The 26,435-nt window shown below is 48.5% G+C and overlaps 1 protein-coding gene across 2 annotated transcripts in view; it reads right to left on the bottom strand.

The window, feature by feature from the left end:
* The window catches only part of DPP6 (dipeptidyl peptidase like 6), a 1,068,014-nt gene that overhangs the window by 930,210 nt on the left and 111,369 nt on the right, over positions 1 to 26,435 (bottom strand). The gene's annotated exons all lie outside the window — the stretch shown is intronic.

The following is a 26,435-nucleotide window of genomic DNA, read 5'->3' as shown; positions in this document are numbered from 1 at the left end:
TGATTTAAAATAGTCATCAAAACGTAACAGCATTGAGACAAAATTGCGGACAGTCATGTAACAGTGCATGGATTTCTCCCTTTCTGAACACCGTGCATGAGAAAGAACTTTTGACCTCAGTTTATGAATCTGCATCTTACAATGCTGCCACAACAAGTGGGGATTGACACATATCATTTTGTTTATCCTGTGACCATCCGCACAGGACTTCTCAGTAACCCTGCTGTGCTTCGCTCCATTCCCTTAGTTCAAATTCATTATCAGTTTGTATATTTATGCACTGAATTACTTTCAAGTGCAAACTTTAAAAAGATCTTTGCAACCCCATGGACAGTAGCCCGCCAGGCTTCTCTGTTCATGGGATTATCCAGGCAAGAATACTGGAGTGGGTAGGCATTCCCTTCTCCAGGGGATCTTCCCGACCCAGGGACCGAACCTAGGTCTCCTGCATTGCAGGCAGATTTTTTACCAACTGAGCCACCAGGGAAGCCCAAAAAGATAAAGAGAGATATCCAAAAGCTTTTTTAAAAGATTGCGCTCTGAGCAATTCTGGCCCCACATTAATCCCTCCCATCCAGGTTCAGTAGAGCACAGAACCCAAATGAGGAAAGATCCCCTGGGGAGCTGACGTCCCAATGATGGAGACAGACTGTAGTCACTCCAACCGATACATACATTGTATGATTTAAGAAAGGTACTAGATCCGAGTTGCTTTTTGCATCGCTGCATTGATTAGTCGCTAAGTCATGTCCAACTCTTTGCGACCCCATGGACTGTAGCCCACCAGGCTCCTCTGTCCACGGAATCTTCCAGGCAAGAATCCTGGGGTGGGTTGCCATGTCCTCCTCCAGGTGATCTTCCCAATCCAGGGATCAAACCTGCGTCTCCTGCACGGACAGGTGGATTCTTTCCCACTGAGCCGCCAGTAAGTAGATACTATCAACAGTTAGTGAAGCGCTATGGAGGTGTCATGTTATTGGGCCAAGGGGAAGAGAGTAAAGAATGATTTTAGAGGAAGAGTCTAGAAGAACACTCCAGAAAGAGGGAGCCAGCATCTAAGGCAGAGAGCCCCAGGTGGAGGAAAAGCAGGTGAAAGGTTGAATAAGGCTGATGCGTTGCAGGGACCCCAGAGAGGCCAGCAGGTTAGAGCAGACTCTAGGAGGGCAGGGGACAGGTGAGGCTGCGAGGCTCTGCAGCAGGTAAGAAGGCAGCGTCAGGTAAGACATTGGGTTTTATCCCAGTACAGTGAGACGCTGTTAAGTGAATTGACCTGACCTGTGTCTAAAAAGAGCACTCCAGAGGCTATAAAGAGAAAGATCTGTGTCTGACCCAGAGTGGAGGCGGGGAGGCCAAGGACATGATTTCTGGTCCAGGTACGAGAGGATGGGGGACGTGCCTGAAGTGAAAGTCCTCAAGGAGAAGAGAAGCTGTCAGTCAAGGAGAGGCTGAAGCCCGAGCTGCTTGTTGATGGTGTGACGGGCTGTGATGTGGGGAGGGAAGTGAGAAACCCAGGATCAGCCAAGCCTTCGACCTTGACCCTCAGCATGAATGATGGTTCCATCATTCCACAGAGATTAGGGAGTCTAAGGAAAAAGAAACTTCGGAAGCGTTGCTGAACTCGGGTGTGGCTACTTGTCGCTGGAAAGCCTATATTTGAGAGGGAAGTGTTGGTAGAAAGGCAAGGCTGCTTTATTCAGGAGGTCAGCAACCAGGGAGAAGGCAGACTGAGTGCAAAAGTCAACTCCCCTCCTGATAATCAGGGGGCAAGAGCTTGTAAGGGGAGACTCAGGGGTGCGTGGGCAGAGGGAGGGCACAGTCGGCTCTGATGGCCATCTTGCAGTTGGTCACCAGTGGTCTCAGCTGCGTCATCTTGGTTGTTTTAAGTCCAGTTAATCAGGGCTCCCCTGGTGGTTCAGGTGGTAAAGAACCTGCCTGCAATGCTGGAGACCTGGGTTCGATCCCCGGGTAGGGAAGATCTCCTGGAGAAGGGAATGGCAACCCACTCCAGTATTCTTGCCTGGAGAATCCCATGGACAGAGAAGCCTGGAGGGCAGAAGTCCACGGAGTCACAAAGAGTCAGACACAACTGAGTGACTAACACTCTGACTTTGACTAATCTTCAGTTCCAGGGTCTGAACTTCCTTTGGGGCCATGAGCCCCATTTCTTTAAGGCTAGTTCTCCGAATTGTGGCAGCTTATGTCATGGCTACAGTCTGGTCATCATTAGTCAACTTCTTCTGCCTGGCAGGGGGTTTCAGTAAATATAAAACAGCTCAAAGAATATGGCTCAGAACATTATCTGTAGCCCTTGAGGAGGCACTGAAGATCCTTGACTTGGCTTAATACTCAACTGTGATTATCTGGTCTTTCTGACTGCTTTCCTTTGCTTCTACATTTTCTCACTTGTGATTGGATTTACCTTTTGGCTGGTTTTTGCACAGACAAAAGGCAGGCTGCTAACATGGGGTGGGGGAGGGTCTATTCTGGGAAGGCCCCGTAGGGTGTTGCTCCATTTCAGAAGGAGTGAGTCAGCTCTGCTTTGGCTAAGCCCATTTTGGTAAGCCCAGGAGGTACGTGAGAGGGGCTTTGGTACAGAGTCCAGAGATCTGAGGCTGAGATATCAACCTGGGAACCACCGGAACATAACTGGATGAGATCATTCAGAAAAAGGCAGAAGGAGATGCCTGAGCTTGGGGAAAAGGGGTTTGGATTCGAACATGAGCTGCCCTGACATGGAGCTATTGGTGACCCAGAAGTTCTCCTCTGCTTAAGTAGCGGACAGGGCACCGTGGGTGAGCTCCTGTGATACAGAAAGAATATAAAGCACTGGGCATAATTAATAGTAACACCAACTCTTCATTGGGGATCCCCAGTTGAACAGACAGTCAAAAGATGATGTGATGAAAGGTTTTAAGAAGATAAAATGGAAAGTAAAGGTGTTAATAGAGCCACCAAAATGAATTATTGCAGCAGCTTCCAAATGCCCTTCATGTGACCTCAGTAAATGCTGCTGCTAAGTCGATTCTGACTCTGTGCAACCCCATGGACAGCAGCCCACCAGGCTCCTCTGTCCACGGGATTCTCCAGGCAAGAACACTGGAGTGGGTTGTCATTTCCTTCTCCAGACCTCAGTAAATAGGGCATTAATATTTTACTGAGTGATTATCTATTTTATACTTAAAAATTACCTCTTTGGGAAACCTAAAGCTTGATCCCTCCTCTGAAGACCGCAGTGAGCCTTACACCTCTGAGCTGGCTGATCCTAGACTTCTCCCATCTACCTAAGTGACCAGGGGCAGTTTTCCAGCTGAACTCCTTTGAGCCTCATTTGATAAGTGGAGGTAATATTACCTCCATCCTCAGCCGCTATGGGAGTTTGGTGAGACGCTGTATGCGAAGTACCTACCTCCCCGCTCACCACATGCGAGGCACTGAAAATTAATTGCTCTTGGAAGTAGGACAGGAAGAAACACCAGCTCCTAACAGCTAGGTCTTTGGCCATCGCCTCCTCTGCCCACAGCCCCACTCGGGGCAGGACCCTCATGCTTTTGGCCCGTGGCAGCAAGCCCTGATCCAGTCATTTGGCTGTGTTTCTTGCTCGTAAATTACTGGAAGAAGGAATGGTCCCTTCAAGCACTCGGGTCCCTGGCCTGCATCACCTGAGCCTCAATTTTGCCTAAAATTCTGCTGATATCTCAAGCAGTGAGCCTTGGTCCAGTCACCACAGTGAATTTCTGTGGCTCTGCTGGCTGTTGTACATGGGAATTGTTTCAGTGTTTTGGCTTTAAAGGCAAATACAAACTAAAAATAAGAGGCTTCGGTAGGGGAGGGGTGAACAGATACACACGGCCATCTATAAAGCAGATAAGCCACAAGGACCACCTTACAGGACAGGGAAGTATATTCGATGTCTCGTAATAACCTATAAGGGAAAAGAATCCGAAAAAGAATGGCTGTGTGTAGAAATGAATCACTTTGCTGCAACCTGGAACACTGTAAATCAACTATACTTCAATTTTTAAAAAGGGAAAATAATAAGCAGCTTATTCTCCTGGTAGGAAATGGGAGGAGGGGGGTCGGGGTGGAAAATTCTCTCCTCTTCTTAGAGCATTTACCTTAGAAAACTTGTCACTGTAAGCACCTTTTCATCTCTTTTGAAATACATCTTTTTGAAGCCCAGAGTGGCCTTCTGTCAGCTTTCTAACCCAGGAATGCCTTTCCTGGGACCCTGGGAGCCACAGCTATAAAAAGGCAACATTTAGGGAGACAGCCCCGATGCCCCACCATCTCCCAGCTCCTATGGGGGCAGGAACCTAATATTAACTAATATTAACCGGTGGACACCTTGCTTCAACATGCAAAAGTCTGCCTTCCCTCTGAAAAGCCAGTAAACGGATGTCCAAGCAACCACCAGGATGAACACTGTCCCCAAACGGTGTCATCAAGGCCTCTTCCTTGAGGACTAGTTACTGTGTATCATAAAAACCCATTTGGAAGGGGCCACAGCTGCCTGGTGACACGGAGGTGAGAGTTCCTTCCTTCCTAGTGCTTATCCTGGTGGATCACCTCTCACGGGCATCGCATTCTGGTTCCCTGCAACCTCAAAGAAAAAAAGTGCTTCCTTTCTCTGCTACCTTTGTGGAGAGGGTTTCTGGGGTGGCGGGGGGCGGGAGGGGGGGACTCTGTGTTTAATTATATTTGCCCACAAGGCTCTAAAGATGCCACGTGGGGACCTGCATCAGTCACCTGAGTGGCATTCTTGCCTCAACCACCCTGTGCACGAGGCAAGCTCGCCACACCTCACCTCAATTGTGTTTAATACGAAGGAATTCAAGGAAGAAAGGAGGGGAAGACACACGGTTTGAAGGAGTGAGAACCGCGTCTAGAATAAGATGCTCTTGTGCCAAGATCCCAGGCAATCTGAGTCAACCTAAGGAGAACTACCGTAGAGTCTAAATCTTTGTTCTCCAAACACACTGCAGGGTCAGCAGAGGAACAACAGGAATCTGAAGGCATAAACCAAATGAACTGTGTCATTCCTGTGGTCATTCTGTTAGGGGAACTGCTGACCAAAACTGCCCACCCTGGCCAGGTCTGACAGTAACCCCTTGTACGAGTGATCTTACAACAGGAGGTCCTGGTAAGGAAGGCAGAACAAGCTGCCACCAATTGGAAGAATCCGGAAAGGTCAAAAGGGGAGAGAGGAGACTCCAGTCCATATGTCCTGCCAAACTCCCAGAATCCTCTCCACTGGAATCCTTCTTGGCTGAGCGAGCCACATGCCACTAGGAAGGACCCCGAGTCAGAATGACTGGTCTGAGAAAACATGGAAACTAATCCCAAAGCCAGGGACTGAGAGCCACGTGGCAGAGCAGTTCTTCTGGGTTCCTTTACCCTCCTGGCTCTCTCTGCCCAGGCGATCTTTCCCAGTAAAGTCTCTCGCTTTGTCAGTACCTGTGTCTCCTGGGACAATTCATTTCTGAATGTTAGACAAGAGCCCACTCTTGGACCCTGGTAGAGGTCCCCCTTCCTGCAACAATTCCAGTTGGTTTGGGCAGAAATGTGACATTGTTCTCAGGAAGATGGTTGTTCATTATCATCCCTGGACCTGCTTTTTTGTGTTACCCCTTTCCTCACTTTTCTCTTATTGACTAAAAAGATGTACAACATGGGAGTTACAGTTTTACGTTTCATCTGGGGCAAAATGAGGACTGCAGCCCAGGAGACAGCACCTCCGAGAGCTCTGAGAGCATGCTCCAGAGAGGTGGGGGTGGGGGAAGGTCAATATACAAGATGCTAGGGGGGCGGGAGCCAGGGGCGGGGGGAGGTGCTGGTGGGCCAGGAGTTCAGTGCAATCAAGCGCTCACTTTGCAAAAGGTTTTCTGCTGGTTATGAGGATCTGATGTCACCATGAAGGGATTTAGTTCTTTTCTAGATATGAGGACAAGCAAGGATTGGGATCATGAAATCAGTTTCCTGATAGTATCTAACTATCTAAAGACCAGTACCAACAACACAAGAGATGACTCTACACATAGATATCATCAGATGGTCAATAATGAAATCAGATTGATTATATTCTTTGCAGCCAAAGATGAAGAAGCTCTACACAGTCAGCAAAAACAAGACCGGGAGTTGACTGTGGCTCAGATCATGAACTCCTTATTGTCAAACAGACTTAAATTGAAGAAAGTAGGGAAAACCACTAGACCATTCAGGTATGACCTAAATCAAATCCCTTACGATTATAGTAGAAGTGACTAATTAGAGTCAAGGGATTAGATCTGATAGACAGAGTGCCTGATGAACGATGGACAGAGGTTCGTGACATTGTACAGGAGGCAGTGATCAAGACCATCCCCAAGAAAAGAAATGCAAAAAGGCAAAATGGTATGTCTGAGGAGGCTGTACAAGTAGCTGAAAAAGAAGAGAAGTGAAAGTCAAAGGAGAGCAGGAAAGATAGACCCATCTGAACGCAGAGTTCCAAAGAAAAGCAAGGAGAGATAAGAAGCGTTCCTCAGCAATCAATGCAAAGAAATAGAGGAAAACAACAGAATGGGACAGACTAGAAATCTCTTCAAGAAAATTAAGAGATACCAAGGAAACATTTCATGCAAAGATGGGCACAAAAAAGGACAGAAATGGTAGGGACCTAACAGAATCAGAAGGTATTAAGAAGAAGTGGCAAGAATACACAGAACTATGCAAAAAAGATCTTCATGACCCAGATAATCACGACGGTGTGATCACTCACCTAGAGCCAGACATCCTGGAATGCGAAGTCAAGTGGGCCTTAGGAAGCATCACTGGGAACAAAGTTAGTGGAGGTGATGGAATTCTAGCTGAGCTATTTCAAATCCTAAAAGATGATTCTGTTAAAGTGCTGCACTCAATATGCCAGCAAATTTGGAAAATTCAGCAGTGACCACAGGACTGGAAAAGGTCAGTTTTCATTCCAATCCCAAAGAAGGGCAATGGCAAAGAATTGCACTCAAATACCTCACAACTGCACTCATTTCACATGCCAGCAAGATAATGCTCAAAATCCTCCAAGCTAGCTTCAACAGTATGTGAACCGAGAAATTTCAAGTGTGTAAGCTGGATTTAGAAAAGACAGAGGAACTAGAGATCAAATTCCCAACATCCATTGGATCATTGAAAAAGCAAGAAAATTCCAGAAAAACATCTACTTCTGCTTCATTGACTATGCTAAAGCCTTTGACTGTGTGGATCACAACAAACTGAAAAATTCGTGGGAATACCAGGCCACCTTACCTGCCTCCTGAGAAATCTGTATGCAGGTCAAGAAACAACATTTAGAACCAGACATGGAACAACGGACTGGTTCCAAATTGGGAAAGAAGTACCTCAAGGCTATATATTGTCACTCTGCTTATTTAACTTACATACAGAGTACATGGTGGAAAATGCTGGGCTGGATGAATCACAAGCTGGAATCAAGATTTCCAGGAGAAATACCAATAACCTCAGATAAGGAAATGACCTCACCCTTATGGCAGAAAGTGAAGAGGAACTAAAGAGCCTCTTGATAAAAGTGAAAGAAGAGAGTGAAAAAGTTGGCTTTAAAATTCAACATTCAAAAAACAAAGATCATGGCATCCAGTCCTATCACTTCATAGCAAATAGATGGGGAAACAAAGGAAACAGTGACAGATTTTATTTTCTTGGGCTCCAAAGTCATTGCAGACAATGACCGCAGCCACAAAATTAAAAGACGCTTGCTCCTTGGAAGAAAAGGTATGACCAACCTAGACAGTGTATTAAAAAGCAGAGACATTACTTTGCAGGCAAAGGTCCATAGAGTCAAAGTTATGGTTTTTGCAGTAGTCATGTGTGGATGTGAGAGCTGGACCATAAAGAAGGCTAAGTGCCAAAGAATTGATGCTTTTGAACTGTGGTGTTGGAGAAGACTCTTGAGAGTCCCTTGCACTGCAAGGAGATTAAACCAATCAATTCTAAAGGAGATCAACCAGAATATTCACTGGAAGGACTGATGTTGAAGCTGAAACTCCAATACTTTGGCCACCTGATGGGAAGAGCCAACTCATTGGAAAAGACCCTGATGCTGGGAAAGATTGAAGACAGGAGGAGAAGGGGATGACAGAGGATGAGATGGTTGGATGGCATCACCGACTCAATGGACATGAGTCTGAGCAAACTCTGCGAGATGGTGGAGGACAGGGAAGCCTGGCGTGCTGCAGTCCATGGGGTCACAAAAAGTGGGACACGACTGAGCCACTGAACAACAACATCAAAGACCTGTTTCCCCGCTTCCCTGGAGCAGAGCCTGCCTCCCCCTCCACCCTGAACTCCCCTCAGGCGGTGCTGAAGGTCAGCAGCTGAGGCCGCACAGGCTTCAGCGTCCACAGAGGCAGCTGGCAGATGCCCTTGTTGCTGCTGTTCGTTGCTGGCAAAGGTTCTGGGCAAGTGTCTTTTGTAGTTAACCCTCCGGTTTGCTGTATGAGAACAATTCCCCTTCTAACCACTGCAGTGACTATTCCTTCCAAATTCAGAAGCCACTCCACCATCTGGGAGAAAAGCGTCCACAGAGACCTCTGCATTGAGCTTCCCAGAGCCTTCAGCTCTTTATATTCCCTCAGATGCACACAGCATCCATTTTTCAAGGAATTAATCTCCCTGAAAAATTCCACTGCTTCTGTATTTGCTTCCCTGGTGGCTCAGATAGCAAAGAGTTCGCCTGCAATGCAGGAGACCCGGGTTCGATCCCTGGGTTGGGAAGATCCCCTGGAGAAGGAAGTGGCACCCCACTCCAGTATTCTTGCCTGGAGAATCCCCTGGACAGAGGAGCCTGGAGGGCTCCAGCCCGTAGAGTCGCAGAGAGTGGGACAGGACTGAGTGACTAACACTTTCCACTTCATTTTCTTTTTCCTCAAACATTTCTAAGCACTTTGACTATTTTGAAGCCCAGGGAAGCTTTGGGATGCATTAGCTGTCATTAGCATTGTTAATGTCACAGGGAGTTTTAAAATTTGCATAAGAGCATTTTAACATTATCTCCTTTCTGTGTACTGCAGAGGGAAAAAAGCCTTTGTGGTAGGCTTTACAATAAAGGCTTATCTGCAGTAATTAACATTTCCTAGATGTCTGAAAAAAATGAATCATTTAAAATAATTAGAGCCAAAAATAAACTTTAGGGAAAAGTGGGAAAAGACCCAATTCTTTCTTAAAGGCAAAACTCAGAAAACGAAATTCATCCTTTTATCCTAATTCTACCCCTGTCAGTCCCCCATTTTAAAATGAAATAGTTACACTAAGAAAATAAAGTTACTTGGGATTCATAACTCACAGATCTGCTAGCTACCATAAAGCATGCTATTAAAAAGAAAAATAATAAGACATGACACCTTCAGATTTTAGGAGTATAAGTGAGTGCTAAGTCACTTCAGTTGTGTCCGACTCTCTGCGACCCTTTGAACTGTAGCCCGCCAGGCTCCTCTGTCCGCGGGATTTTCCAGGCAAGAATGGTTTGCCATTTCTTCCTCTAGGGGATCTTCCCAACCCAGGGCTAGAACCTACATCTCTTCTGTCTCCTGCGTCGGCAGGATGGTTCTTACCACCGGGAATAAGGAGCTTAACTCTCTCCGTTGAAAATAAGGAAGAGACATTCCTCCCAACCCCCAACCCCCATTTTTTTTTCCCCAGAACTTCTGTCAAATTTTGTTTGTAAATCTTTTGCACAGTTTTCTAAGCATCTGGCTAGTCTCATAACTCCAGGTTTCCTCCAGGCCCCCCAGGAGCCATTTCTAAAAAGTAATCATCAAGAAAGATAAAGGCCCACCTCCTGGTCTCCTGGGAAGAGAAGAGCCAGAGATGTCACCAGACTGCACAGGGCAAAACCACGTGACACGAGCCTTTTCGCCCCACTTAGCTGGCTGTGGGGTCGCACAGAGTCGGACACGGCCGAAGCGACTTAGCAGCAGCGGCAGCGACACAGAAGAGGGAGGTTTCAGCCTTTTCTCTGGTGCTATTTCACACTGGTGCCATGACAAAACTGGCTTCTTTCTCTCTGGACTTTGGGGCGAGATGTTCCGGGCTGGGAGATTTTTTGTTTTTAATTTTATTTCCCACCAGGCATTTGGACAGATAACAGGCAATGCTGCCCATCGGTGAGGAAGGCTTTCCAAGGTCCACCAGGGGATGGCTATTCTGAGCATGGTCTGTGAGTAAGCGCCCCTGGGCAGCCTCTTATCACAGGTTCTCTAAGAGCTAAGAACAGAAATTGAGAGCCTGCCAGTTGGAAAGATTTATGGCAATTTGACAGGGTAATTTTAGATCTCTGGATATAAAACTACAAACCCTGGGTTTGCACTTTATATATGAATCTAGAAAATTATTTCATTGTGATTGCCTCATAAAAGTACTGATCTATGACAGCATGGACATTTAAAAATAAAATAAATGGCCCTTCACCCCCACCCCTCAGAAAGAACTGGGCTTAGAACTAAATTTTAGCATCCACCAGAATCGCAGGACCTAGACTCCAAGTGCTTGTAGGACTGACCTGTGTATAAGAGTTTAAGAAAATCACGTCTCCCGTGTGTACTTGGGTAATATTCTCTTTTGCACAGTCGAATATTTGCAATTATATTCTATGTTGGGATTTCTGCTGCAAAACAATAAAATCAGGACACAGGAGAAAAAAATAGTACAGATGCCAAACCCATCCTCAGAGTTTCCATTTGGTTAGGTCTGGGTGAGCAGAAGCGCTTCCATTTTGAAAGCTCCCAGCGAAAGCTGGTCCAGGCCCCACGCTCCGAGAATCGTCTCCAGGATGACCTTCCACGCAGCGCGAACAAAGATCAAGGAGCACCCAGTTCAGCACCTAGCTCCATAGGGCTAAGTCCCAACTCCTTCCAGGGCTGACGAAAGCTCACCCAGAGAGGAACTCAGGAGGAAAACCGGCTAAGGCACTGGGGCTGAGCCAGCAGGCCCCTAGTGAAGGAACGCCTCTTTCCAGGAAGAATTCCAGTGACCCCGGTCCTGCATCTTCCCGCATACTGCATAGCACTAAAATCATTAACCTGAGATCTCTGTGACTAGCAGCCATCTCTTACCCAGATGTAAGCTTGATGGCATGTATTTCCTACCAAAAATCATGTATAACCTGCCCTCTCCTGAAGAGGGAATTCATAGGGCCTGGACCCATCTTAGGCCTGTTCATGCTGGTCACGCTCGGCCACCTTTCCAGTGGACTCTGAACTCTGTGTTTAGTGCCTACGGAAACGACAACAGAAGGATAAGACCCCCTCCGGACAGGCCATAAAATTTTCCATACCCATCGGAGTGTAACCTTGAGCTTATTGATTATTGGCCAGTAGTTTAACTGTTTGAGCACATAGCACGTGACCGAAGGGGTTATTGGGATTGTATTTTCCTTGGTTTATGTAAGTCTCAAGGAATTTGGAGTGGTGGGTTTGGACATGTACTCACGGGATATAAAAGATTTTCACAAACGTTGGTCGGGGTCCTTGGCTAAGAGGAGACTCTGCCTTGGGCCCGCCGGTGTAATAAACTGCACTCCACTATCTGCATTGTCCTTCTGAGTGAGTTTGTTTCCCAGAACGCATGGCTACAACACTCCCCTTCCTCTTCAAAACAGTTTCCCCAGACTACGGACAGCCTGTCTCCCAGCCACAGTCCTCACCAAGTACCTGAATAAAACTTAACCTCCCACCTTCTAAGCTTTTTTGTTTTTCCTCAAGTCAACAGCAGTGATGACTGGTTCCTCTTCAGAAATCAAACTGAGAGTCTACATCAGCTAATCCCTGCATGCATTTCAGATTATAATGATGGTTTTAAAGCATCATAATACGAAGGATGCAAAGCTCAGCCTCCTAAGTATTTGCATGTATGTGAGCACACGGGCCTGCCTGTGCACACACTCGCACATAAACACACGTACACACCCCCTCAGCGGAATCAGTGCGTGCTGATGACTTCAACACCCTTGGTTTTAATTACTGCTCGAGCACTTGGAGAATAACACATTTCTCGGGAGCAGAGCAGCAGCTGAGAGATCAAATTAGGTTAAACTGTTGTGTTTTGCAAAGCAGCTACTTGCAAGGTTCCTGGAGAACTTAAGCGATAGTCCAAATCCAAGACCCGAAGCAAGGTCGATTGGCGGGGGGGCGGGGGGGGGGTGGTGCGCGGGAAGCACAATCTAAAAACTGAGAATTCTGTTTTATTTGGCGTACTTTCTGAAGACTTCAAGCCCAGGATAGCTCTGAGGGGCTGCTCCTGAGAGGTAAGAAAAGATACAAGGTATATAAGGGTTGCTGCAACAAAAACCAGGTAGTCTGAACATCGAAAGAGAGCTGTTAGTTAAAGCAAACCAGAAATCTTAGGTTAATGAATTAAGCATTTTTCTTTGTATAGAAAGATTCAAGAGTGTGAGCTCACTGAAGTCTAATCCAGCTCTCTGGGGCCAGTATCCACTTTTTCCCACCCTGAGTCCCCCCAGGGTGCACAGGATGTTGGGGGCGGGGGTTGGGGGTGGGGGGTTGCAGTGGCTGAGGGCTTGGCAGTTTCTCTCCACCCTAAGACCCCTCAGGGCTCACCTTCTGGCCGGGCTGATGGCTTAACGAGCACAGCATCCTTTGTTTGCTAATCTGGCAGGCAACATTTTTCATTCACAGAGAGTCAGTTTTTCAAGTGAGTCAAAGGGGCTTCTCTGATAGCTCAGTAGGTAAAGAACCTGCCTGCAATGCAGGAGGCCTCGGTTCGATCCCTAGGTCAGGAAGGTCCCCTGGAGCAGGGATAGGCTACCCATTCCAGCCTTCTTGGGCTTCCCTGGTGGCTCAGCTGATAATGAATCCACCTGCAATGAGGGAGACCTGGGTTCGATCCCTGGGTTGGGAAGATCCCCTGGAGAAGGGAAAGGCTACCCACTCCAGTATTCTGGCCTGGAGAACTCCATGGACTGTATGGTCCACGGGGTCACAAAGAGTCAGACATGACTGAGCAACTTTCACTTTCACATTAAAAAATGGTACTTGCCAAGCTGATCAACTCAGCCTCCTCTTTTTTTTCCAGAAACCAGCAACTCTTTGGTCATTTGCCTCTTCAGTAGGCTTATGAACCCAAACTTATAGTTTCAGAGAAAAACAATTTAGGAGAAAACAAAACAAGTGAGCCAACAAACCAAAGGGAGGTAAGAGGAGACCCATTCCCTTTCTTGGTCAGCCAACACCTGACTGTCTTTAGTGTCAAAGAATTCCTTCTGCCAGGCAGAGATGGCGGTGGGCTGGCAAGGCTGGGGCAACAGTCCTATCCGAGGTGCGGGGCTCAGCGTCCTCAAGCTAGGTACGTGACTACCATGGGCAAAGCAGAGATGGCAGGTCACCATCTCGAAGGAGGATATAAATCCAGTCCAGGGGAATTGGCAGGAGAGGACACTTCTCATTTACCTCTGACCTTGTGGGTGGCTATAATTCTGAACATTCGTGGAAGCCCAGTGTCTCTCTCTCTTCCTTAATAATGAATCAGCAGCAAGATCTCATAAAGCCCACTATTCAAGATGCAGAAACCACTTTCTAGAGTGAGGATATCCTAGTGAAATGCAGGTATGACTTAGCAAAGCCCTATATACTCTATTGATACCATGCATTAAATAGATAACTAATCAGAACCTACTGTACAGCACAGGGTCTACTCAGTGGTCTGTGGTGACCGAAATGGAAAGGAAATCCAAAAAAGAGGGGATATATGTATACGTATAGCTGATTCACTTTGATGTACAGCAGAAACTAACACAACAATACTCCAATAATTTTTTTTTAATTAAAAAAAAAGCAAATCAGCAAAGCCCAAGATCTGATCATGGGGTGTCCCTGGTGGCTCAGCAGTAAAGAACTCGCCTGCAATGCAGGAGACATGGTTTCTGGGTTAGGAAGATCCCCTGGAAGGAAATGGCAACCCACTCCAGTATTCTTGCTTGGAGAATTCTGTGGACAGACATGCCTGGCAGGCTACAGTCTATGGGGTCGCAAAGAGTCAGACACGACTGAGCAACTTAACAACAATATCTGATCACACCTGCACAGATAACTTATACTTATGTAAGAAGTCAGGCGAGACATTGGGTTCTAGTAGAAGGAAGCGTGGTTCTCATCACCTGGGTTTTCTCACGGTGTCTGCCCATGGGCACTGCTCTTTTTGGAAGATGCCTCTGGTGCCCACAACTGAGGATATGCCCCCCCAAGTGTCAGTGGTCCCCAAAGGCTCTGTTGGTATTTCCCAGCCTGTCTAAGCTCTCCTGATGGATCCATTCTATTCTCTAGCACCCCTGCCTTCTTATCCTCCAGCTGTGGGCCTCCACATTCCCTCTTTCTCGTGGTTCCAGACCCACCCTGTCTCTCCACACAGCTGGATTCTGTCATTCCCTCGTGGTTCCCGCAGGGCAGCCCTGGTTGTTACCTTCACATGTGGGACTCATCTCACAGGCGAGGGAACGCTGAACATCGTGGTCCCTTGACGTCTAAGGGCTATGGTTGGTTTGCCTCCACTGGGAAAAAAAAAGGGGTCTATGCCCACCATATGTGGACCGTCCACTCACCCAGTTGATGCAAAGACGTCGGAAGACCTGCCTATACGCCTTGCAGAATGCAGCACAGGTACAGAACGTGCCCAGCCTCAGTGTGCAGACGCAGAAGGAATAACTGTGAAGCAGCCTGTGTAAACTCTGCTCAAGCAGGAGACTCACACACTTTAAAAGTCCCCCGAGATCTTCCTTGGTGGCTCAGTGGTAAAGAATCCACCTGCCAGTGCAAGGGACACAGGTTCGATCCCCCGGCAGGGAAGATCCTACATGCAGTGGAGCAACTAAGCCCAGGAGCCACAAATACTGAGCCTGCACTCCCTAGAGCCCGCGCTCCACGACAAAGAAGCCCACGCACCGCAACAGAGAGGAGTCCCGCTTGCCGCAACTAGAGAAAGCTGGTGCGTAGCAGTGAAGACCCAGCACAGCCAGCGACAATAAATAGAATTACAGAAGTCCCCCGAATGCCTCCCAGCTATAACCCTTCCCCCGCCGACCACAGGTAATGGTTCTGTGATTTGTACTGTGTGGTCAGAATTCCCTTAATTTTTCTAAAAACATTATCCCACCCACCAGGGGTTCCATGTCAGCATAGCCTCATGGGGCATTTTAGCTTCACCTACTTTGAATCTCATATAAACATAACCACACAGTATGCGTGTATTCTCTCACGTCCGGCTTCTTTCGCTCAGCCGCGTGCTTGAGAAAGTTTCTGTGCTTTCGAGTGTGTCCCTCACTTCTGCCCCGTCTGGTGCTCCACTGGACCAAATACTGAGGGAATCCCGTGTCCTGCTGGTGATGGGGATTTGAGCGGTTTCCAGTTCGAGGTTAGCACAAGCTTTCCGGCCATCAGCATCCCTGCACCTGTCCCTGGGTGCACACCTGCGGGCATTTCTACGCGCACAGGCCTGGGAGCAAGTCCGGGAGACACAGGGCGTGTGCACACACGTGTATCATCCACGTGCAGCTAATGCAAAATCACAGGCACATTTTCAGATTCTTCCCCCCACCACCACCTGTGTATCGGGTTTCCAGTGTCCCCCATTTATGCCAAAAGGTACAGTTATAAATCTTTAATAAATGTTCGCCTTTCGTTGGGTGCTTTCTCACTGTGATTTTAATCTGCCTCCCCTGGTTACATTCTTCCCTCCCTTACTAGGAGGTCCGGAGGCAGATAACCTCTCGCCAGCATCTAGTATGCTTCTCAAGGGAACAGAAAGGTTAGACTTCTACATTGTTGGAGTGTCTTCTTTGCAGATGACGGTAAACTGCTTCATATTCCTCAAGCAGCGAGCGAGAGATTTGAGGAGGTACTGCCTCCCATCAGCTAGACGGAGATAACCCTTGCTTTGCAAGAGGCTCATTATTGTCATGAAAGATCGCTTCTCTCTTTTCTGTAAGCAACCCTCCAAGCCAGTTTGTGAAGGTCACGGCTTTCTGTCCAAACGTCTGTGCCTTCTCCTCCCTGGAGATTTTTTGTAAAAGGTGATGCCTCATTCTGCGGAGAAAGTAGCACCAACATGTATGCCCTCTCAGGTGGAAGACAGACAGCTGGTTGAGAAGGTGGTCCTCCGCGACGACCTGGAGGGGTGGGGGAAGGGAAGGAGGCTCAGGAGCCAGGGGGTGTATGTATTATTGTGGTTGATTTGTGTTGTTGTATGGCAGAAGCCAACACAACACTGTAAAAATTAAATATATATGTATATTTAAATGAGGCTTGTAGCTCAGTAGGTAAAGAATCTGCCTGCAATGCAGGAGACCCAGGTTCAATTCCTGGGTCAGGAAGATCTCCTGGAGAAGGAAATGGTAACCCACTCCAGTATTCTTGCCTAGAGAATCCCGTGGACAGAGCAGCCTGGCGGGCTACAGTTCACGGGTGGCAAGAGTCAGACTTGACTTAGCAACTAAACCACCACCATATATTTAAATAAAATAGAGATGATGCTTCATTCTGAAAAGACAGCCTGTGCTGTACACACCTGAATGTAATCATAGTTCTGTAAGCTCGTTTTAAACAGGTGTAAAATCAACAGTAACAGCTAAACAGGAAGAGACTTGGGGAAGCTGAGAAACGGAAATAAGGTAGCAATGGATGGATGGAAACAAGGAGTCCCTAACGGTTAAATTTCTAGTCGCTCTGATCACATATAAATAAAAGGAAGGGCATGGAGGTGTTTTTCCTGGAAGAGACCACAAAGAAGACACGAGACAGCTGTCTGGAGAGAGGTCAGACTGTTGCTGAAAGCAAAGATTAGACCAGCTTTCCCAGTTCAGAGGCTCTGAGCTGGGACTGTGTGAACTTCCCTGAAGGTAGGTTTCCCGTGAACAGAAGAAACATCTTGCTTGAACTTGTTAGGGACAGCTGGAGCTGAGTCCCTCCACGAGTTCCAGAAAAGGCTAGAAATCCCACAGGGACAGAGCTTCAGAAGAAATCTCATTCCAGACGGTTTCTAGGTGCCCTCCCAACATGCAGGCTTTATATTAGGGAGAAAAGAGTTTCTGCAAGAATACATGAAAAGTGAAAGTGTTAGTTGCTCCACCGCGTTCAACTCTTCATGACCCCATGGGTTGCTCCTCTGTCCGTGGGATTCTCCGGGCCAGAATACTGGAGTGGGTACCCATTCCCTTCTCCAGGGGATCTTCCCAACCCAGGGATCGAACCTGGGTCTCCTGCATTACAGCCGATTCTTTAACATCTGAGCCACTGGGGAAGCCCACAAGAACGCGTGGCGGGCTACAAAGACCCTGGCCAGGGAGTGCAGAGCTGCTCAGTCATCTCTACCGATCTCAGCAGTTCCGGCCATTAAAAAAAAAAAAAAAAAAGCTATTTGTCCTGTCCACACAATGGGTGTTCTCATATAATAGACGAGTGCATGCAATTACTCTACAGCCTCTAAAGGTGCTAAGCAAACTGTAAGCTATTCGTATAATTAGGTTTGAAATGAAAAAGAGTGAGGATATGAAAAATACATGCACAATTTACCGTCACAGGAAGAAGGACGGCACAAAAATCCTCTGAGGGAAAGTTTATCAGGACTGGGTTCGGCCTGAGACACAGAAATATCTGGAAACGAGTGTTTAAGCAGAAAAGTTTGGTTTTCTTTTATAAATAATTACACTTTTTGGAAAATGTGTTAATTCTTTTTTTTTTGCCTGAGGATACAGAGTCTAGTCCCTTAATTGAACCCTTTTGTAAGAAAAAGGGAATTTTGACTTGAAGAGCATTAACTCTCATTTTCCAAAAAGGCAGACTGAGAAGGTATAGAAAACTGGCCTAAGGTACATGGAGTCAAGGACGGACCCTACTTGTCCCTTTTCAGCCTCAAGCGTGGGAATCATACGGGACTGTTAGTCTTCAGGGGTCCCCAGCCTCTGGGATCTGACGCCTGCTGATGTGAGGTGGAGCTGATGGAATAATAAGAGAAATAAAGTGCGCATTAAACGTCTGTGCTTGAATCATCCCGAAACCACCCCCTCCTCCGCGTCCCTGGAAAAGCTGTCTTCCATGAAACTGGCCCCTGGTGCCAAAAAGGCTGGGACCGCTGCGCTGACGCAAGTTCACAGCTGGGCTCCCAGTAAGAGGTTTTACTCTACATTGTCTGCATACAACCGAAATCACAGAAAGAGAAAAGTCATGCAATGGGAGACCGTACCTGCCGATGATGGGACTGACCAGGGCGTCATTTCCAAAATAAACAAACAGCCCGAGCAACAACAACAAAACCCCCAACAGCCCAAATCACAAAACAAGAACTACCTGAAGCAAAACTATTTGGTACCTACCAGGGCTGGGGGAAAAAGAGGAAAGTCTTATTTTTCAAATACCATTATCAAGGAGAAAAGCCATCAGCCCCAGTTTCTCCCCCACAGCAAGACCCAGTCACAGCTGGCACGTCGGCCACCAGGTCTCGGGGCTGGACTCGGGCCAGCAGTTCCTTTCTATTTGTCACCGATGAGTAACACCAGCCTGGAAACCAGAGCACCCTCGGCACCGTGATCACAGCGGGGTGATCACAGCGGGGTGACGCTCCCTCCACAGGGAAGAAAGGCAAGCTCCCGAGGTGACTGTGCCCACGGAGCCCGCATCCAGCAAGCCTGCACGCTGCTCAACGGCCGTGCAAGCACTTCCATCTGGGAGGTGCGCGCCTCACACGTGTGTGGGCAGAGACCTCTGCGCGCGGGCACACACACGCGGTTCTGCCTGAGTCATCAAGGCTTGGGTGATGATTGCCCTTGACTTTGTGACTTACTAAAAGGATAAATCGAGGCCATCTATTTTCTCAGCCTATAAACAGTGATGCTACGAGGCTGGCTGGTGAGCTGGAGATGCCACAGAAGTCAGTGCAGAGGGGATTATGTACCAACAAAATATTAATTCTGGCATGAAGGTTACTTTTCCGGCAGGTTCCTGAGGTTGGTACTCAAGAGACAGGCCACCCTGGCTAGGGAGGGAGCTGAAAGGGACTTCAGGCATAGTCAGCTTTTCAAGTTCCCTGATCTTACGCAGGACGAAAGACGGTCCAGTGGTCCAGAGGCCACTCAGAAGCTGATGGCAAATCCCGGAATTTCTACGTCCTCTCTTTGACCCTCCTTGCTCTGCTGGCTCCATGGGTTTAGAATAAATTTTCAGGTGGATCACAAATAACAAGACTATCTTACAGTCAAAAGGGTTGCTCACCTCTGGGCATGGAATAAAAAAAAAAAGAGAGGTCAGTGGACTTTCCCGTGGACACTCCCGTGTCCCCGTCAGCCCATCCTGAGACGCCCTGCACGCAGCTGTCCCCGCGTCCCTCTCCTCCTCTCCCTCCTTATTCTGGGCTCTCTTCCTGTCTTTCCAGACACTCTGCCTCCTCTACCGCCTAGGAAACCAGGCTGTGCCTTTCCATGAACTGTGATGGCATCTTATAAACGGGGGCATGATTTCCTTAGGCTCTTAGGACACGGCGTATTCATAAACTCACTCCGAAAGCAGTGCTCTCCGTCTGGACTGCATAGTAATGCCCAGGCTGCTACGCAGAGTGACTAGATCAGAATACTGCGTGCTCAACTGCGTGCACATTTGTGTACACGTGCTGCCTGTGTCAGGGAATGTGTGATTGGGGTGTGTGTGCATCATGTGTGTGTATGTGTACACATGTGTTGGACAGGGTGTGCTTGCGTCTGTTGGGTGTGTATGTGTGTGCTGAGGTGTGAGCTTGTGTGGGTATTGGGGAGTGTATGCACCTGTGTGTATGTGTGTGTTGAGTGTGTATACACATGATGTGTATATGTGTTGGAGGGCTTGGTGTGTGGGTATTGGTGTATGTGTATGCATGTGTGTGTATGTTGTGAGCGTGTACATAGGGTATGCATGTGTCTGTGTGTACAAGTTGTGTATGCATGTGTGTGTACATGGGTGTGTGTATGTATACAGGGTTTGTGTGTACATGTGTGTATAGGACGTGTATGTGTACATAGGGTGTGTGTGTACATGTGTGTGTATAGGATGTGTATGTCTATATAGGGTGTGTGTATGCATGTGTGTGTATAGGACACGTGTGTGTGTGCTGGGGGTGTGGCGTGACCAGCCTGGAGTGCCGTCAGCAGTTCCTCAGTTTCCTCCGGGGATGTGAACAGGCAGCAAGCCTGGGAACCTCTGCCCTCACCCCACCGTTCTCGACCTGCCTGCTCAAGGGTCACCTCCCTGCTGACGGCGTCGTCCCGTCACTGCTGAGACTCCCCGCCCCACGCGTTCCAGACCTTCCACATCTCGAATGGAACCTCTCCCCAGCCTCACCGGAGCCACAGGGACCACGGGTGTTCCGGCCCGTTCTGTCCAACCCCGACCTCTCAGCTCGCTGTCTGCGTGTGTCCCGCGGGGTCCGGGACGTGTTCTTCCTTGAGCTCTAAGCTGCGGGCCTGTTAATCCGATAGAACGGGCTCCCAGCACCAAGGGAGGTCACATAGTCTCCTTCTCGTTAAATTTGTTTTAAAGTAATGAAGGGAAAAGACAACAACAACCTGGGGTCAGTTTATTTACCTCTCCAGAAAAAAAAGAGGACAGGGGCAGTAGTTCCTGAACTGTGATGTGAGTTAGGACAAACACACGGATTTATAACTGCAGCCATCGTTCACAGCGCCCAGAGCCTTGGAACGTCCGGCCGGAGCAGAACGATGGGGCGCCTCCTGTTGCCGTATTCAGCCGTGTGTCCTCTGCACCTGAAATCACTTTGGAGCTTCAAAGGGAAACGTGTGTGTGTGCGCCAAGTCACTTCACTCGTGTCCGACTCTTTGTGACCCTGTGGGCTGTAGCCCACCAGCTCCTCTGTCCATCGGATTTTCCAGGCAAGAACACTGCAGTGGGTCACCATGCCCTCCTCCAGCGGATCTTCTAAACCCAAGGATCAAACCCAAGTCTCTTGTGTCTCCTGCACTGGCAGGCAGGTGCTTTATCACACGTGCCACCTGGGAAGCCCTAAAAGGAGATGTGCCGCGTCGTTCAGTCGTGTCCGACTCTTTGTTACCCGCCCCTGGACTGTAGCCCACCAGCTCCTCTATCCATGGGAGTCTCCAGGCAAGAATACTGAAGTGGGGTGCCATTCCCTTATCTTGTAATTCATGACACGCCCCTTTAAAGGACAGCTGAGTTCCTGTAAATGAGGCAACCCTAGGGAATCCCCTAAGGATGGGGCTGGTCTCCAGGAGGCCCCGCCTGGATTAGAGGGTGGAAGCTCGGATCTGCCATTCTCTGATCTCCAGGGAGGGGAGGGAAGCTGGAGACTGAACCAGCGGTCGATGGCTAATGGTCTCATCAACGCTGCCTGTGTGACGGAACCTCAATGTAAGCCCCGTGGGACACGGTGTGGGTGGCTTCTGGGCTGCTGAGCCAGGACCTATCTGGGGTGGCAGCACCCCAAACTCCCCAGGGACAGAAGGCCCTGTGTTTGGGACCCTTCCAGACCCAGCCCGGGGGTATCTCTTCACAGGACTCTTTGTTTGTATGTTAATAGCATTTGTCATACACTGGTCATCCGGTAAGAAAACTGATTTCCTGAGTCTGTGAGCCGTCCTACTGAATTCATGGAATCCGAGGAGGGGTCCCCCAGAACTTCTGAGCTTAGCAGATCTGGCAGAAGCCCTTCACCTGTGGGACCAGGGGTTTCTCCAGACAGATGGGGTTGCAACTGAGCTGAATTACAGGACACCCAGCTGGTGCCACAGAGCTGCCTAATGGTGCTTGGGGTTGGGGGAAAAACACATATGGTAATCACAAAGCGCGCATGAACTTCAAACTCATTGTAGTTGTTAAGTGGAAGTTACGTTACAAATGGAATTCTCTCTCCTGTTATCTGACGCATTAGAACATGAAGATGTTCTTCAAAGAAAAGAAAAGTACAGCCAAGACCACGGACCTTTCTCATAAAAGCTGTCCACGCTGGGTGCGGAAGTGAACACCTGTCTGTTCACCAAACCCCTGGGGGCTCCTGTGTCTACCACCTGCTCACGGGTGAGTGAAGATACAGTTTTGGAAACGCACCACACCTCTAGGAAATAATAGTGAAAGTGAAGTCGCTCAGTCGTGTCCGACTCTTTGTGACCCCATGGACTGTAGCCTACCAGGCTCCTCCATTCATGGGATTTTCCAGGCAAGAGCACTGGAGTGGACTGCCATTTCCTTCTCCAGGAGATCTTCCCGACCCAGGGACTGAACCCAGGTCTTCTGCATTGCAGACAGGTGCTTTACCGTCTGAGCTACCAGGGAAGCCAGGAAATAATAACGGGAATTCAAAACTCAAAAGATGAGCAAGTTTGTAGTAACAGAATTAGGGGCCAGGAGAGATCAGAGAAGGGAAGGTAATCATCCAAGCGGAGGAAAAGGCCAGCTTGGGTATCTTACACGTCCCAACGTGAAGACCCAGCAGTCCATCAGGTGAAGACAGCCCTGTGCGTGCTCCACAGCTCTACTCAAGACATTTTATGAAGCATCCAGAGCTGAACGTCCCTTTCCAGGTTTAGGAACTTTTTCCTAGAAACCTTAGCTCCTGTGTGTATCTTGTATTGGAAGTTAGTGTCTAAATCCTTTCCCAATCCTGTAAACCCTGTAAGAGGTGTGTGTGAAATGGTACCTGCCTCATATTTTCTGTTTTTTTGTGTTTTTTTTCTGCATAGATGGGATAACCAGCATTTCAAAAGGAGTCTGGTGATGGGGTTGATGACTTTGGGAACGGACCCTGAACAAGTAGTACGAAGTAGGGAAATCCCTGTGTAGATACCACACCCCTGGGATGCATAAAGATAACTCTCCAAACCCTGGGGACCTCTGAAACAGTTTTGGAACCCATTTCAAGAAGGTAAATTCCTCCCAGTATACAAGCCACCAAGCTCACCTTCGGAACCAACACCACGGCTTTTGTCGCCAGGATGCCAATAGCAGTAAGAAAGCAGCAGTGTTTCTAATCACCCTCAGATAGAGGAAAGATACTGTATCCCTAGAGGATGCGCCCCTAAAAGTCATCTCATGAGTGTGTGTCCCTGTTCCCCAGGAGGGCAGACAGCAGGGAGTCTGTGTCCCATACACGTTCCCGTAACTCATCTGTAAACCTCAAAGCCTTTCCTCTGCTCACCGTGGCTTATTATGCACAGACATCAACACTGGAAGGCCTGAATCAGTGAGGTATCCACATGGCCCAAATACAGCTCTCACTGCGGGCAATTCTACTCCAGGTTTCCGTCCAACACAGGAATGGGAAGATCGGAAAAGAGCAGAGGCCCACGACATCACAGATGCATTTGGTCAGTGACCAGAGCCCACAATCAGTGGCCACAGGAAGAACATCCGTTTCCATACATAAGAAACGAATCCCCAGGCTGCAACTTTCATTCAAAAGCAGCACGGTTCAACCACGAGATTCTCGGGCATCCCTGCGGCTTGCAGACCTCTGACCCTCCCCATCTGTCTTCTGAACCTCCCCTGACACAGCTCTGGTCACCAAGGGTGTGGCCAACCTCATCACCCCCCATCTGCAGGGCACCAACGCACACCAAGGGAGGGGCATTCTGTCACCCAGGGCATCGGGCAGTCCCTGGGACTTTGATTTTTTTTTTTTCTTTAACCAACCTTTACTCTGTCTCCAGGAAGCAACTCAATGTCTGGGAAAAGCTCACAGAGACAGAGCAGGGCAACTGAGTATGAAGTAATCTCCTCTGGCTAATCAAATTTTCCACTGACCCTAGAGCTCCTGCCAGAGGATCTGCCTTCCTCAAACAGCCCATTTAATTTAAACCATGGTTAAAGAAGTAGGATATCAACAGAGTCATACAGCAAGACTGGGTTGAAAAAAAAATGCAAGTCATCCCCCCACCCCATACAAATTTTCAAATGTAGATTATCTGAAAAGACAGTGATTTGAAAGCCTAATTTCTCTTCTGAGTGGAAAACTTTCGATCCCTTTCAAGGGTGTTAAGTTACAGATGAAACGTGGCTTCGTTCTCACAATATTAGAAATACAGTTTATGAAAAAGACTCTCCTCAAGAATGAAGCTAGAAGTTGTGAGCCATTCCACCCGTGTTCTTTCTTTTATTCATTTATTATGCCAAAACGAGACTAGAGGGCATCCAGGGAGTTTGCCTTCCCTTAATCAGCTGTCACGGCAATAAACTTCTAGAGCGACATGTAAGGAATAAAACGTTCACCAAGATTTTATGAAAATAGATTTTCAATTAAGGATTACAGCACAGCAAAGGCAAGTCAGGTGCTACTGTCACGGTTCTTGGGAGCAAGAGACCATGGGTCCAGACCACGTAGCCCTTCGCCCATCACCCTGGCAGGACCAAGTGCCTCCCTTTTACACATCACACCTCAGACGTGGGTCCAGACAGCTCTGAGTGCCCGGCCCGGCGACGCAGTCTGTGTCCCTGTCCCTGAGTGTATCTTGCTGCACAAACAGGGCACCATTCAGCTCGCTGTACCCCTTCCACAGCAGTCACGTGTGCGGCCACTCAACTGTCAGTGACGGAATAAATCATCCTGTCCTCATCGGGAATGTAAAGTATCACCTGAATCCCAATCAAGCTGCGAGCGAAGAATTTGCCAGTCATCGAATCCAGGAGAGGCTGTGATTACCCAGAGTCTTCCACAAACAACTGATGAAAAATTAGGGCTCAGGAAGTCTCAAAACAACGATTTAAGTGCGGCATGATCACTCGAGTAAAGCTGCCTGGATTTAGCTGGAATGTGACATTTCAGAAAAGGCACAAACCCAGCTGCAGAGTCATAATTATCAATTCAGGAATTGACAGAAGGTGGAAAAGTTGAGCGAGTCTCTGTCTCATTTTCCTCTTAGGCCAACAACCAGATGAGTCTGAAAATACAACCAGTGGCTGTAGGCTTATCTAGACTCAGTTCGACCTGCTCTGACGGCCCTTATGAAAAGCAGACACAGAGGAGGGTGTTCGGTAGGCACCCTGGGGAACAGCCCTGTTCACTGTGTGAGCGAAAGTGAGATCAGTGTTCTCATTCTTTATGTTTCTGAAGTAAATGCAGAGAGAGGGGAGTGGGAGGGAAGATCTTAAAAGTTTTTAATGAAGGTGCCACATATGCCATATATATGAAGATGGTGCTATGTTACAAGGTTACAATGTTACTGGAAGAAATACTGACTGGACAACAGTTATCAATCAAGCATCATCATTATTATTATCAGCAGGAGGAACCTGAATTTTCTCCCTCGCCGGGGTCCTAAATGTGCAAGTTTTACATTTACATTAAGGCATCGAATAAGAGAGGAATTGTGGGTGTGGGTGGGAACGTAACTGGGAAACAGTACTCCACACACGTTTCTGTCCTGTTTATACATGAAATTATGCAATGGCAAGACCTGGAGTGGGGAAAAGAGGGACACAGATGTATTTTCACAGACAATTACGTAAGCCTGGGGAGAAACCCAGGCTGATGAAGGTTCAGGAATGAGGGGCTTGTTGTCTGCTGTGTGTGGGGGGTGGGCGGGGGGAGAGAGGTGTCTACAAAACAGTCCCTTCAAACAGTTACTGAGCTCCTCAGGCTGGAAGTCCAGTTCAAAACGCAGGGTGATCGGTCCTCTGCCAGGCAACAGGTGTCTCCCTGTGGGTGTGGTTAAGCCGACTGGGTTCTGGTCCAATTCGAATACATTGTTCATTTCTTGTCTCTTTTTGTTGAACGCAAGACCTCGCAACGGTTCAGTGACTGGGTCCTTCCATACACAGCCCTGCTCCCGCCCCGCACCCCTGGGATCCAACCAAGGGGAACCCAGCACCCGAAGGAATTTCTGCGTTTCCAGCTGTACCTTCAAAGTCTCACAGCTACCCCCGCCTCCGGCCCCTCCCTCACCACCAAGGACCCCGCGGACTAGTCACGTGTGGAAACAGAGCCCCACCTCCGGAGCAGCCCCGGCAACCCGGAAAGGGTTAAAACATCAGCCAAATAAACATGCTCACACACAGTTTCCAGAGAACAAGATGGCAACCTACTGGTCCTCGCCAGGAGGGTCCGGCGCCCTGACCCCCGTGGCTTGCGGCCCGGGGCCGGGATGCAGACGGCAGGGGCTCCAAGGTGGCGCGGGGCCCGGAGCGGTCGGGGGTTGGCGGGGAACGCGGGACAGCGGCGAGCGGGTGTGTGTGTGTGGGGGGGTCCTCAACTTAGTAAAGTTGTCAAGGCTCAGGTGCCCCCCTGGCCGGCCGCCTTGAGGTCCCCGGCGGCGCACGGGCCTCCTCGGGGGGCGATGTGCCATCATTATGCTCGCTGGCACCGTCAGCCTTTTTTTTTTTTTTTTTTTTTTGCGGTGCGGGGGGGTTACCGTTGTCACACCCGGGAGCAGGGCCCCGCCCAGCTGGCAGCCGCGG

This window comes from Bos javanicus, chromosome 4 (assembly GCF_032452875.1).
Source record: "Bos javanicus breed banteng chromosome 4, ARS-OSU_banteng_1.0, whole genome shotgun sequence".
Classification (NCBI taxonomy): Eukaryota; Metazoa; Chordata; class Mammalia; order Artiodactyla; family Bovidae; genus Bos; species Bos javanicus.
This window is presented reverse-complemented; position numbering and strand designations above follow the sequence as displayed.